Here is a 15,874-nt window from a genome sequence, read left to right on the forward strand (position 1 = left end):
ATACTTTTTGTTTCTGATTTATTAAGTCTATTTATTAGTGTCACAAGCAGGCTTACATTAACACTGCAATGAAGTTACTGTGAAAATCTCCTGTTGCCACAGTCCGGCACCTGTTTGGGTACACTGAGGGAGAATTTAGCATGGCCAGTGCACCTAATCAGCACCTCTTTCTCACTGTGGGAGGAAACCCATGCAGATACGGGGAGAAGGTGCAATCTACCCTTATTTTCTCTCGCGGAAGGAGTGCAGACCAAGGGAGCATTAACTTAAAATCAGAGGAGGGTCGCTCAGGGGTGATGTCAGGAGACGTTTCTTCAAGGAAATGTAGAGGACATCGGGAGCTCTTGCCTGGGGATTAACTGAAGGTGGCCCATTGAGCCTGCACCAACAACAATCCCACCCTGTAACCCATGGAGTTGCACTGCTATTCCACACCAAACCCCCCCGATACTAACTGGCATATCTTTGGAGTGTGGGAGGAAATTGGAGCACCTGCAGGAAACCCACGCAGACACAAGGAGATTGTGCAGACTGCAGGTGGTAGTATCAGGTGGATTAGCAGTGTAAATCTATGGGGTTCTGGGGATAAAGCGGGATTGTTATCGGTGCAGGCTTGACGGCCTCCTCCAGCACTGTTGGGATTCTGAAATTTATCTGTGTCTCAACTCCATTTATTAATACCTTGGTTCCATAATTATTAATACCCGACAAAAATCCAGCCGTCCATGGCTGGAATTGAAACGGGTTCCTGGCACTGTGAGGCAGCAGCGCCAACCACGGTGCCACCATGCCAGCCTTTGGTCATAATCTAATTGAATGACAGCACAGGCCTGAGGGTTTGCCGGGCCTCCTCCTCCTATGTGAACAGAATTTAGGAGGAGTAAGCCCAGATTTAGCAGTCATGCTCTTAGGATTGAGGTCATTTGGTGGGTTGGGTGTGTTTTTCTTTTGCGTTTGCTGCATTGCTTTCAGAAAGTGCTGATTTAAATAGAGCAGACTGTGTGTGTGTCTCTGTGCGTGTGTGTGTCTCTGTGCGTGTCTCAGAGAGAGAGAGACAAAGTACAGTGCTGTGTGCTGGGAGGTAATAAATCTTTTCTGAAGATTTGGTCCTTTTAAAGTTTAAAAAAAATTAAGCGGAAGTTGTTTTCCCCACAGAGGAATGTTGCTAAATTTACTCCACTAGCAATGCCAACAGCTCGAATATTTTCCTTTTTTAAAACAAATAAGAAAATTAAAGGGATTTTAGTTCAGCACAAACGTGCCATTTCTCTGATTTTGAGGAAATGCTTTTATAGAGACAAGTTGGAAATTAAACTACACTGGGAGGAGCAGGAGATGAAAGAGAACATTGTGGTTTAAACATAATTCTTCAGATACAAGCCTATTTTTACACGCTGTGCTGAGAGCAAGATTGAATATATAGGACATTAAATGTAAAAATAAACGTTAAATTATTATGAGTTTATTATGTAAAAAACATGGCAGCCATACTAGTGGCATAATGGTGAGCGGCACAGTGGTTAGCACTGCTGCTTCACAGCGCCAGGGGCCCGGGTTCGATTCCAGGCTTGGGTCACTACCTGTGTGGAGTTTGCATGTTCTTCCTGTGTTTGCATGGGTTTCCTCTGGATGCTTCGGTTTCCTCCCACAGTCCAAAAATGTGCGGGTTAGGTGCATTGGCCATGCTAAATTGCCCCTTGGTATCCCGGGATGTCGGTTTGAGGGATTAACAGGGTAAATATATGGGATTATAGGGATAAGGCCTGGGTGGGATTGTTGTTGGTGCATGCTCGATGGGCTGAATGGCCTTCTTCTGCACTGTGGAGTGTTTCTATGATCTTCGCAAGGCAAGATTGCACAAAGAGCTGGTCTTGGTTGAGGACTGAATTTTGGTTCGGACACGGAAGGATTCCCGATCCCTGTGAAAATAAAGGACTTGCATTTCTGTGTCCTGCGACCATCTTCCATGGGTCGCAGAACACAACAGAGCTCTTTGCAGCCAAGGAAGCACTTTTGAATGGCCAGCACCGTTATACGGTCAGAACCAAGGCAGCATGTTTGCAAAAACTTCATTGTGATGATGTCCCAAATGGTGAGAGGGATTTTCCGGCCACAGTCACCCCCCAAAACCGGAAAACCCAGTGGCGGTCAACAGATCTTTGCATGGCCCCATTTTCCCTTTCCCACCCACCCACTACAATTCCCATGGCGGGCAGAATGAGAAAACTCCCCCCCCGCCAATGTGTATTTTGTGATGTTGACTGAGGGGTGAATGTTCACTGGGTTGCCAGGAATAGCTCCTCTGCTCTTCAAACATTGGGTCATGGAATCTTTTATGTTCACCTGAGAGGGCAGAGGGAGCCTCAGTTGCCTGTCTCATCTGAAAAACAGGCACCTCTGGCAGTGCAGCACTCCCTCAATACTGCGCTTGGGAATGTTGGTCAGAACTTGGTCTCTGGAACCCAACCTGAAACCACAAACTTTGGACCAAAAGTCAAGGTGGCTACCAATTGAGTCATCACAGGAATAGATCCGTGTATATATCTTTGACCGGCAGAGTGGGGCCTCGGTATCACTCGTCATCCAAATGACGGCAACTCCAATAGGGTGACACTGCACTGGGGGCTCTCAGGCTAGCTCAGACCTGGAGAGTGAGGTTTGAACCCATAGCTTTCAGATTCTGAAACGAGACACCTGAACCACGCTGACTCTCCCTCTTCCTTCCCCACCCAAAAAAAACTTAGCAAACTGCAAAAAGGAATTGTTCAGACTTGCTGAAAAACCTAGAAAAAGTGTTTGTTGACTTTTAACATCATGTTGTGAGGACCTGAACACACTACATTCAGCAGTTGGATTTTAATGTGAAAAAATATACTACAGGATGAAGCTAATAATCTAGATACATTTAATGGGAAGCTCAGTCAGATTGTGAGAGAGGAAGGAAACATCGATGGGATAAGGTGAAGTAGAATGGGAGTGGGCTAATCCCTCAAACCTACACATCCCGGGATACCAAGGGGCAATTTAGCACAGCCAATGCAGCTAACCCGCACATTTTTGGACTGTGGGAGGAAACCGGAGCATCCAGAGGAAACCCACGCAAACACAGGAAGAACATGCAAACTCCACACAGTGCAGAATGTCCTGTTTCCAGACTTGATGGGCTGAATGGCCTCCTTCTGCACTGTAGGGATTCTGTTCTCTGATTTTGATGCTGTATCTGAAGTAAAGTTTATTTATTAGTCACAAATAGGCTTACATTAACACTGCAGTGAAGTTACTGTGAAAATCCCTTGGTTGGTACACTCCGGTGCCTGTTCAGGTATGCTGAGGGACAATTTAGCATGGCCAATTCACCTAACCAGCACATCTTTGGACTGAGAGAGGAAACCGGAACACCCGGAGTAAACCCACACAGACACGGGAAGAATGTGCAAACTTCACACAGTGACCCAAGCTGAGAATCGAACCCAGGTCCCTAGCGCTGTGAGGCAGCAGTGCTAACCACTGTGCCATCGTGCTGCCTTTGATGTGACATGTACTGTGGAAGATATTTAGCCGTTGCTTCCTTTCTCTCAGCTTGGGAGAGCTGTCACTTTGTAATTGCTGACTCAACACCAAGCTCCTGAGCTCAGGCCTGGTCTGCTTTGCTGCAGTGCGGCCTCCTCTGAACATAGTTTCTAATCTACACCCAGGGCACCGAGAGAAGGAACAGGAAGCTGTACCACTCACTAGGCCACTGGCTGCTCACTGCGGTCCAGAAGGGAAAACTCCTCACAGTAACAACTAGACCGAGAATGAGGGGGGCAGGAAAATTAGTCATGCTTCCCACTCTCAATAGCTCGTAGAATGACTCCCACTGCAATTCCAATTGGTTGATCTCTACTGCAGTGCACCCGGTATTAGAATATCAAGATAAACTGATGTATTAACCAAGCATTAGAGCTATTTAGCACCCATGAGACTGGTCTCTCAATATCTTTAGCAAGAAAATGTTCAGAGAGAAGATGAAAGCAAAATATTGCAGATATTGGGATCTAAATCAAAAATGAAAAATTCAGGAAAATCTCAGCAAGTCTGACAGCATCTGTGGGTAAGAATAGAGCTGACATTTCAAGTCTAAATGACCCTTCACCAGAACTCTGAAGAAGGGTCATCCAGACTTGAAACATTGGTTTTGTTCTGACCCGACAAATGCTGTCAGACCTGCTGAGATTTTCCAACACTTTGTTTTTGTTTCAGAGAGAAGGGATAGCTTCCAGTCTCCCTTGCTCAGTGGCTTTCTGTGACAGTCACCAAGCACAGCCAGATGTTCTCCTTGCTCATTTAGGGTCAGGAGAACCACTGCCTGGCAGTATGGTGGAGACCGGTTCAATTGAGGCATTCAAGAGGGCATTAGATGATTGTGCAAGGGGATGGGGAAAAGGCAGGGGAGGAGCACATGCTCGTTTGGAGAGCCGGTGTATATACCCGGTGGGCCGAATAGCCTCCTTCTGCGTCGTAACAATTCTGTGAACAAAAATCTGCATTTACATGGTGCCTTTAACTCAATATCGCTCTGAAGCAGGAGTGTTGTCAAGACAAAATTGATATTGAGCCATACATTAGGACAAGTGAAATAGTGAAGTTCCAGGTACAGCCTTAGAAAGGAAAGTGCCGGTGAGGTGGAGAGCTTTAGAGAGGGGATTCCAGTGCTAAGGACCCAGGCAGCCAAAAGCACAGCCAGCAATGGTGGAGTGAAGGAAGTGGAGGATGCGAATTGGAAGAGTGCGGAGACCTCAGAGGATTGATGAGCTGGGAGAAACTGCGGCCAGTAGGGAGTTTTGTTCTTTCCTGCTTGGGTCAGCAGTTGGATTCCCGAATTAAACCGCCGTGGAAAAGCCTCTGAAGCCACTTCACATCCAAGTTAATACAGTGGTGTATTAAATTATCCCCATGGCCATACTGTGTCCTTGACAGTTTAAATATAACCCAGCTACTTAGTTTAAAGCTGTGCCTCAGTGGTAAGAAAGCTAGTTTTAGCTACTCCTGGTATTTGCTGGGATTAGAACTCCCTTTGCACTGATCTGCTCTCACGGAACAGAAAGCAGCACAGATCCAAAGCTTCTAAACTTGCGACATTCGTCCTGTTCTGAGCCTGCTGTGTACAGAAGTAAGTAAGTAAAAGGCCACTGTACTTGTTGTTCCCATGGGGGCAGCTTAGTGTCAGTAAACATTTCCAGTTTGGCATGTTTCATTTTCAGATTTCCTCTAGTGTCGTGCTAGTCTAATGCATTGTCCCTTCTCGCAGTGGAAGAAAGGGCTTCTTTGGGACTGCGACAGTGCCTTTCAGCACCTCGGGAAGTACCAGAAGCGCTTTATAACCATTGAAGCACTTTCAAAAAGGCCTCACCGTTGTCAGAAAGGAAGCAGCCAATTAGTACACAGCAAGCTCCCACAAATAGGGCAAAGGCCCAGAGGTATTATTGCTAGGCTATTAATTCAGAAACTCAGCTAATGTTCTGGGGACCGGGGTTCGAATCCTGCCACGGCAGATGGTGGAATTTGAATTCAATAAAAAAAAATCTGCTGATGACCATTAAAAACCATTGTCAGAAAATCTGTCTGGTTCACTAATGCCCTTTAGGGAAGGAAATCTGCGGTCCTTACCTGATCTGGCCTATATGTAACTCCAGAGTTACAGCAATGTGGTTGACTCTCAACTGCCTGTGAATTCAAGCCCAGCTCGGGATGGACAATAAATACTGGCTGGCCAGCGATGCCCATGTCTGATGAATGAATTTTAAAAAAAAACTATGAGATAATTGCCCAATAGGTTAGTTTTTACTGATATTGGTGGAGTGATAAATATTGGCCAGAGCACAAGAGCAATCTTCCCTCCCGATCAGAAAGCTGATGACCGTTGGGATCTTCTGTATCCATCCTCGAGGGCAGAGCGAGCCTCGGTTTAACACCTCACCAGGCAGTGTAGCACTCCATCAGTCCTACCCTCGTTTGTCATTCTAGGCTGTGCGCTCAAGTCTCTGGCAACAAACTATTGACTCAGAGTCAAGTTTAGGATCGGTGGCCGGGATTTTGATTCTCGCTCAAAATCATAGAATTCTTACAGTGCAGAAGGAGGCCATTCGGCCCATCAAGACTACACCAACCACAATCCCACCGAGGTCCCGCCCCCTTAACCCCACTAATCCCCCTGAAAGGGATAAGAGGGGATCTTATTGAAACATATAAGATGATTAGAGGTTTAGATAGGGTGGATAGTAATAGCCTTTTTCCTCTGATGGAGAAATCTAGCACGAGGGGGCATGGCTTTAAATTAAGGGGTGGTAGTTATAGGACGGATGTCAGGGGTAGGTTCTTTACCCAGAGGGTGGTGAGGGATTGGAATGCCCTGCCTGCTGCAGTTGTAAATGCGTCTAGTTTGGGGGCGTTTAAGAGATCCGTGGATAGGTTTATGGACGAGAAGAGATTGGTTTAGGTTAGTGGGTCATTGTTTTGTAACTGGTCGGCGCAACATCGTGGGCCGAAGGGCCTGTTCTGCGCTGTTATGTTCTATGAAACTAAGGGGCAATTTAGCGTGGTCGGTTAGCCTATCCAGCACGTCTTTCGGACTGTGGGAGGAACCCGGAGCACCTGGAGGAAACCCACCCAGACACGGGGAGAACATGCAGACTCCACATACAGTGACCCAAGCTGGGAATTAAACCCGGATCCCCGGTGCTCTGAGGCAGCAGTGCTAACCACTGTGCCAACGTGCCACCCAATGGACCCTTGGCTGGTCCGTCAAGTTTTCCATCCCACCTGCAACGATTCTTACCTCGGGCAGGACCAGCAAATCCCAGCCTCTTGAGCCATGCCTGACTTGTGATAAAATAAGAAATTAGAAATAGCTCTTGGGGCTGAAGGGATCAAGGGACGGGGTGACGGGGTCAGGATATTTAATTTGATGGTCAGCCATTAATTAAAATGAATGACAGAGCAAGGCCCGTTTTACTCCTATTTTCTATATTTCTGTGTAATCAGAAGTAATATGTGAAAGGGTTAAAATAAATTCGAGCAGAAGTTGTAATAGGATGAGGCTATTGTGAGGTTGCCAGTACTGAACAGTTTCACATGACTTATTAAAGGAAGCATTGTAATGAGCATGTTTAATATGAAGACTTGAATGGATTAACTGCTTTTCAGTTCAACAAGTAGTTTTGAAGCGTAGTCGCTATTGCAGTGTTGGAAAAGTGGCCACCAATTTGTGCACAGCAAGATCCCACAAATATCATCTGGCCGTTGTTGTATTGCTGTATTATACTGAAATTGATTTAGGGATTGGTCAGGACACTGTTCTTAGAATTGTGATCACTTTTTTTGATGTGCACCTGACAGAAGAAAGAGAGGGCTTTGGTCTAGCGGTACCCCAGCAATGTCGTACCCCCTCCGTACTGCGCTGAGAGTTGTAGCGAATGTTATTTTGCTGAAGTTTCTGGAGTGGTACTCGAGCCCAGAACGTTTTGACTTGAAGACAAAAGTGCCAGCCACTGAACCCATAAAAGTGTCCAAGGAAGAGCACAGTTCTAGCACTGTACTTGGATGTAATAGTGGCTCATACATCAGGTCTGGATCAGATGATTAAAATCTTGTGCACTTACTGTATGCCGAGTGCAAGTCCAGTGTGCCGTGCATAGATAGAATCATAGAGGTTTACAGCATGGAAACAGGCTCTTTGGCCCAACTTGACTACGACCCCCTTTTTTTTAACCCCTAAGCTAGTCCCAATTGCCTGTGTTTGGCCCAGTAGAGTGTGCAGCACCATGGGGACCTGATTACCTTAAGTATTTCAGAGTTTCTCGGTGTTATACTTCTCCCTGCGCTCGTCAAACGAGTTGCACTCGTACAGCACCTTTAGAATCATCATAGAATCCATACAGAAAGAGGCTGTTCGGCCCGTCAAGCCTGTACCGGCAATAACCCCACCCAAGCTAATCCCCCTGACACTAAGGAGCAATTTAGCATGACCAATCAACCTAACATGCACACCTTTGGAGTGTGGGAGGAAACCCACACAGACATGGGGAGCGGACTCCGCACAGTCAGCCACCCGTGGCCGGAACTGAACCCGGGTCCCTGGTGTCGTGAGGCAACAGCACTAACCGTTGTGTCACCAATGCTGCCAAGTCACCCTATGTTGAATGACTCCAGACGTTTCACAGGAATGATTAACGAACAAAATTTAACATCAAGCCACAGGAGTAGAAATTAGGACAACTTGATCAGAGATGTGCTTTAAGGCCTGCCTCGGAGGAGGGAAGAGCAATAAAGGATTGGAGGGGTTTAAAAGGAGGGAACCCCCAGCTCCAGCCAGGAAGCTGACGGTTCAGCCCCACCCCATGGAGAAGTGATTAAAATCAGGATGTGCAGAAGACCAGGATTGGAAGGAGTTGCAGAGATCTGAGGGTTGAGGGGCTGGAGAAGATTATACAGATGGGAGGAATGAGGCCGGGGTGGGTGGAGAGTTGGGGGGGTGGTGCAGATTTAAAATCAGAATCAAAGATTGAAATTTTAAAATCGAGGCGATAGAAATGGAAATATGACGGGCGCCGTGCTGGGCACTTGATCCGATAACCGATGGTTTAATGCCTCCAGCACTATAGCCCACCTTCACACCACAAAAACCGGAATGAGAGTTTTAAAATCGAGGCATTGCTGGACTGGGAGCCAGTTTAGGCCCGTGGGCACAAGTGCTGCTGGGTGAATAGGGTTTGGTACGAGTTGGGATACAGAGCAGCAGGCGCTTGGAGGAACTCAAGTTTATTGGAGGGTTCAAAGTAGAAAGCCAGCCAGAAGAATACCTCAAACAATCATAGAACCTAAAATATTTACCCATTTAGTTCAGCCGGGCAGCATGGTCAGTGCAGGCTTGGAGGGCCAATGGGCATATTCCTGTGCTTTAATTTTCTTTATTCTTTGTGAAACGAAAGCTCTGTTTGTGCGTGCATCTAGAGTTCTGTCCCAGTACCAGGGCACAAGTTTCACCAGGGAGGAGGGTCAGTAAGGAGAGGGCATATATTTAGGGAATTGGCAGAAGAGAGATGAGAACTTTTTTTTTCCTCTATATAATGCAGCAAGTTGTTCTGATCTGGAATGCACTGCCTGAAAGGACGTTGGAAGCATAACTTTTAAATGGGGATTAGATAAATACTTGAAAAGATGTTGCTGTGCAGGGCTATGGGGAAAAAACAGGAGGGGGAATCGGACTAATTGGATATCTCTTTGGAAAAGTTGGCACACGAACAATGGGCCACATGGCCACCTCTGATTCTCTGTTGTCAGATAGTTTTGGGAAAGAAATTAGCTCTGTTTGGCAGGGGAAACCTCCTTATTATACGTGATCAGACTCGTTGGCTTATTAACATGGGAGATGTGTCAACAGACTGACACAAAAATGATCCTTTCAAATAACCAGCTTTTTTTTCTACCCTTACTGAAAATTACCAGGAGAACTGTCCTTAATATGATGGACAAGCATTACATTAACTCTTGGTTTTGATATTTCAAGAGATCAGCAAAACAGTGAGATTAAGAAATATGATCTGATCTGACTAGTTTACACTTGCCTGGATTTTTCTGTTATTGTGACTGTAACACACTTTTCTATATAAATGTGTAAGCTATATCTAAGGGTCTGGGATTGGCCATTTATCATTTCTTTTTCACCGTGGGTTCTGAATCTTTGCGATTCTCAGGGGTCTATGGAGCTTTCTCCTATTTATGTTCAATGTTTTGTTCTTGTGTTTTTAATGGGATTTGTACATGATGCTTCTTATATTTATATCAATGCATTTTGCAGGAAAACTGCCCTTTTTTAGTCATAGGATGTTGCTGGTTTGACCAGCATTTATTGCCCATTCCCAATTGCCCTTGAACTGAGTGACTTGCCAGGCTATTTCAGAGGCCATTTAGGAGTCAACCACTTGGTGCGGATCTAAGTGTAGGCCAGACCTGGGAAAGGACAGCAGATTTCCTTCCATAAATGGCATTAGTGAACCAAATGGGATTTTACAACAATCGACAGTCATCGTTGGACTTTGAATTCCCGATTTTGTTTCTTATTGAATTCAGATTTCACCATCTGCCATGGTTGGATTCGAATCTGGGTCCCCAGATTATAGCCCCCAGCCTCTGGGTTAATAGCCCAGTGACAAGACTGTGATGCCACAGCCGCCCCTTCATTAACAGCATATTCGGGAGTACGGGAACTAGAAGTGGTCATTCAGCCTTGTGAAGCTGTTGTGCCCTTCAGTTAGTAGGAAGTCTCACAACACCAGGTTAAAGTCCAACCAATTTATTTGATAGTAAACGCACAAGCTTTCGGAAACACTGTTCCTTCGTCAGGTGTGTGGAAGTGAGAACTTTCCACACACCCAATGAAGGAACAGCATTTCCAAAAGCTTGTGGGTTTACTATCAAATAAACCAGTTGGATTTTAACCTGGTGTTGTGAGACTTCTTATTGTGTTTACCCCAATCCAACACTGGCATCGCCACATCATGACTCCCTTCAGTTAGATCATGGCTGATCTATACCTCAACTAGAATTCCCCATTTTTACTGTGTCCCTTAGTCAAATAAAATCTACCATTTTTCAATTGACCTCAAGCATCATCGACTTTTTGGGTGAGAGAATTCCAGGTTTCCACTTGCCTTTGTAGGGACGTAGTACTTGGGGGCAGGAGTAGGCCATTGGAAGCCTCTGAACAATTTTAAGGTTATTCCCACTTGTTTAGAAATTCCACTTTAAATTTCTGGCCTTGCCAGCAGCTGCTAAGGTTGCTCAAAGAGTCATTTTAGGAGAAACTGTCTCCTGGCTTTTCTCCAGCGTGATACTAGTCCCACGCAGGGAGGAAGACAATGCCATTAAGATTCTGAATGGAGCAATAAATCACTGTTGTGATTTCCATGTGTTGGAGGCAAAGTGGGGCAGGATTAAGGCAGGGCACCTGGCAAATGGTTTATTATACGACAAAAAGATTTCATCCAACCCTCCAAATATGCTGTATTTAAGAAAGCCCACAAACGCCTCTACTTTCTCAGGTGACTAAGGAAATTTGGCATGCCTATTACAACTCTCACCAACTTCTACAGATGTGCCGTAGAAGGCATTCTTTCTGGTTATATCGCAGCTTGATATGGCTCCTGCTCTGTCCAAGACCACAAGAAATTACAAAGCTTCGTGAATGAAGCCCAGTCCATCACTCAAACCGGCCTCCCATCTACTCACACTGTCTACATTTCCTGCTGCTTTGGAAAAGTATAATCAAGGACCCTGGTCATAGTCTCTTATACCACCTTTAGGAAAAGATATAAAAATCTAAGATCATGTACCAACCAAAAACAGCTTCTTCTCTGCTGCCATCAGACTTTTGGATGCGCCTAGCTCAGATTAAGTTGATCATTCTCTACATCCTAGTTATGACTGCAACACTACATTCTGCACTCTTTCCTTTCCTATGTACAGTATGCTTTGTCTGGTGCATTTAAAACAAAATACTTTTCACAGCATACTAATAAATGACAGTAAATCAAATCAAAAGTAATCTAATTGAACAATGAAATACAGAAGCAATCTATTTAAATATGCAAACACTACAGCATTCTGGCATACACTTGATGGCCTGAATGGCCTCCTTTTTTGCCTTAATGGCTCCATGACTAAACCACGCACTAAACAAATCTATTTAAAATAGACTGAGATCGTATTACTGAGATTAAAAAAAACAAATTAGTGCGGATGCTGGAATCTGAAACTTGAAACAGAAAATGCTGGAAAATCTCAGCAGATCTGGCAGCGTCCGTACAGCGAGAATAGAGCCAACATTTCAAGTCTGGATGACTCTTTGTCAGAACTTGTAGTTTCTACAGTAACATATTTCCAATACACAGAAGGAGGAGGCACTGCGGGTTCTTGGAAATGAGGTGGGCCAAATTGATCCTGTGTCAATAGGAGAACATTTAGGCTACAGGGAACATTTCATCATATGTTTTCAGCTGACTCTGGAAAAGGACAAAAAAACACTCCAAAGTGAGATAAATTAACAGGAACGCCGCCACCTTGAATGAGGTAAGACAGGATCTGGGCAAAATAATTAGGTTCTTGGGAGGAAAAATGGTAGCTGATCAAAGGACTACCTTTGGGCAGCAGGGTGGCACAGTCATCAGTACTGCTGCCTCTCAGCACCAGGAAGCCAGGTTCAATTTTAGCCATGGGGGCTGTCTGTGTGGAGTTTGCACATTTGGTGCTGGGTGGGGATCTCGGTCTATAATACGTTCTCAGTCTATTTTAAATAGATTTGTTTAGAGTGTGATTTAGTCATGGAGCCATTAAGGCATAGAAGGGTGCCATTCAGCCCATCGAGTGCATTCTGTAGTATTTGCATATTTAAATAGATTTGAATACTGGATGGGTTTAAACTTGACAAAGGAGGTGGTTTTGGATAGGGTTCTCTGTATTTAAAGTCCATAAGGCACCAGATGAGATACATCCAAGGACACCGAGGGAAGGGAGAGTGGAAATTGCAGAAGCACTGTGATCCCAAAGGACTGGAGAATGACAAATGTTGGGAAAAGATGGTGTAAAGATAAGGTCAATAACTACGGGCCAGTTAGTTTGACTTTGGTGGTGGACAAACTTATAGAAACAATAATTCAGGACAAAATTGTATGGAGAAAGATGGGATGGAAAGCCAGCATGGATTCCTAAAAGAAAAAATCATTTTAAATTAATTTGTTGGAGTTTTTTGAAGAGACATAAAGAGGATTGAGAGCAGTGCTGTGGCCTGCATGGACTTTCAAACGAGGTTTGATACAGTGCAGACTGGTGAGCTCATGGACGTGGGGCTGAGCGACAGGAAGCAGAGTAGTGGCTAATGGGTGTTTCATGTGCTGGAGTTCCCTAGGGATCAGTATTGGGACCTTTGCTTTTCGTGGTATTTGTTATTGGCTTCGGCCTCGGTGTACAGGGCACAATTTCAAAGATTGTGGATGATACAAAACTCAGAAGTATTGTAAGCTGTGAAGAGGATAGTGCAGAACAGGGGTATAGATACGCCGGTGCAATGGGTTGACAGACGGGAGATGAAATTCAATGCGGAGAAATGTGAAGTGAGTCATTTTGATTGGAAAAATGCAAGTTGGCACCCTCAGTGCCAGGGACCTGGGTTCATTTCCGGCCTTGGGTCACTCTCTGTTTGGAGTTTGCATGTTTTCCTCATGTCTGTGTGGGTTTCCTCAGGATACTCTGGTTTCCTCCCACATTCCAAAGCTATGTAGGTTGGGTTGATTGGCCAGGCTAAATTGCCCCTTAGTGTTGGAGGATCGTCATGGTAAATACATGGGGATAGGGCCTGGGTGGGATTGTTGTTGATGTAGGCTCGATGGACCAAAAGGCCTTATTCTGCACTGTCAGGATTCTACGACTGTAAAGACAAGGGGAGCCATTATAGACTAAAGGGTACAACTCGAAAGGGGGTGCAAGGATAGAGAGACCTGGGGGGGGAGTTATGCATATATGTAATTCAAGATGGCAGACAGATTGAGAGAGCAGTTAATAAAACACATTGGGAAGGACTTTATGGCCTTTCTTGGGCGGGATTGGAAATTCCAATCCAAGATTAATGGAGATTTCTGTTGTCAGACCCTCGCCCGTGCAGACTCCATGGTGGGCAAGGTGGTAGAGTTCCAGCCATCATATCTTGGGATTCACTAATTGAGGCAGGGTGCACAAGATGTGCTAAACTTATATAAGCTGCTTCTTTGGCCTCAACTAGAGTATTGCATAAAGTTCTGGATGTTGCATTTTCGAAAGGATGTGAAGTCTTTAGAGGGGGTGCCGGAAGGTTAAAGGCTCAAGGGATGAGGAACTTAACAGTTAAGATAATAGAAGTTACACCTGTTTTCCTTGGAGGAAAAAAAATGAAAGGCGACATGAAAGATGTATTCAAATTCGTGAGGGGTCTGGACAGAGTAGATGGAGAGAAATTGTTCCCACTCGGAAAGGGCTGACAATGAGTGGGTATAGATTTAAAGTGGTTTGTAAAAGATGCAAGAGTGATGCGAGGAGAAATGCCTTGATGTAAAGAATCGTTTGGAATGCATTGCCTAAGAGTGTGGTGGAGGCAGGTCCAAGAAGGACTTGTGCTGTTATCTGAAAAGGAAGAATTCCAAGGGAGAAGCTGGGGGAATGGCACGAGATGAACTGCTCATTCGGAGAGCCGGTGCAGAGCCGATGGGCCAAATGGCCACCTCCTGCACCGAAACAATCCTGTGAAAATGAGTCTCTACCACTATGTAAACTGAACCCAGACCGAGCTGCGAGAGTCTAGCCACTCTCCAATAAAATGGAAGTGTGTGGAGGATTGCTACATAATAATGTGTATTCAATCAGTCTTAATCACTAGCAGCAGTGTGATCTTGGGGCATGATTGACTGAGTTTCTCCAATCATCTCCATTCTGTCTGGGACTTGTCAGGCAGAGAAACGTGCAAGTGTTGACTTGCAGCATCTGCAAGGGCTGTTTTTTAGTTCTGAAGGAAATGAAAGGATGTTGCATGTTTGTGGCCATAAGATGCTGTACGGTGCAGGGGCTTCCCAGTTGGACATGGAAAGACGGACAGCTCTAGGCAAAGGTAAAGTCTCCACGATCCCATTGAGGAGGTGAGCTGACTGGTGGTGATTTAACCTGAGGATCACCACAACTCAGGCGAGGGGCAAGGTTGAGAAGACGGTACGGAACCTGTGCTGTTGGCGTCGTGAACTAGCGTTCAGTCAACTGAGCTAAGCCAACTTTCCACACAGCTCTGCTCTATGCAAAGATCGATACGTGCTCTTCAAAAATTGATGCGTGTGGTTTTTATTTTATTTCCTGATGCATATGGTTTTTGCAATCACATCCCCTGTTGTAATTACCACCAAAAATAAATGAGTCTATTATCCAATCTGAGAATACAATCTCATTACAAGCGCCGTAAAGATCAAAACAAGCCCACTGAAATTACTGCTGCTGGAATTAAGACCTGCTCACTCATCCATCAGCCTTTTCCTTGCCAAACCACATTGGCCGCCAGTTTCCCAGCACTTCAGATTTTTTTTTTAAAATTGTGTTTAAAGCCCTGCATTCCTTTCCCTTCCCCTTCCCCATCCCTGTAACCTCCTCCAGCCCTGCAACACCCTGTAATCTCTCCACTTCGCCAATTCCGCCCTTTTTAATCCATTCTGTACTACTCCTACTCCACAATTGACAGCCGTGTCTTAGCTGCCCAAGGGAAGACCTTACTGGCCCTTCGCAGCACCGTCTTGCTACGGCGAGGTCAGGGAATTTGACGCCCAGCCAAATCTCCGTTCACTGCAGTAGAACATAAGAACATAAGAAATAGGAGCAGGAGTAGGCCAAGTAATAGTCCTTCCTACCATTTTTCCTACCAAAGTGGACCACCTCACACTTGCCAACATTAAATTCCATTTGCCATTTCCTGGCCCATTCGCCCAGCCTATCTAGATCCTTCTGCAGACTCTCCACACCCTCTGCACAATTTGCCTTTCCCCCAATCTTGGTGTCATCAGCAAATTTCGACACCCTACACTCGGTTCCCTCCTCCAGATCATTTATATAAATGGTAAAAAGCTGAGGCCCCAGCACCGACCCCTGGGGCACTCCACTAGTCACCATCCGCCAATCCGAATAGCACCCGTTGACCCCCACTCTCTGCCTCCTATTTGACAACCAATCCTCTATCCACGCTAACACCCTACCCCCAACTCCATGTCCCTCGACCTTCTGCAATAACCTCTTGTGAGGCACTTTGTCAAACGCTTTCTGAAAATCTAGAAAG

At 45.4% G+C, this 15,874-nt stretch overlaps 1 protein-coding gene across 14 annotated transcripts in view; it reads left to right on the forward strand.

The window, feature by feature from the left end:
* Positions 1–15,874, forward strand: part of ppfibp2b (PPFIA binding protein 2b) — a 280,229-nt gene that overhangs the window by 170,420 nt on the left and 93,935 nt on the right. The window lies entirely within an intron of this gene.

Source organism: Carcharhinus amblyrhynchos, chromosome 6 (assembly GCF_965287045.1).
Source record: "Carcharhinus amblyrhynchos chromosome 6, sCarAmb.v2.hapA, whole genome shotgun sequence".
Classification (NCBI taxonomy): Eukaryota; Metazoa; Chordata; class Chondrichthyes; order Carcharhiniformes; family Carcharhinidae; genus Carcharhinus; species Carcharhinus amblyrhynchos.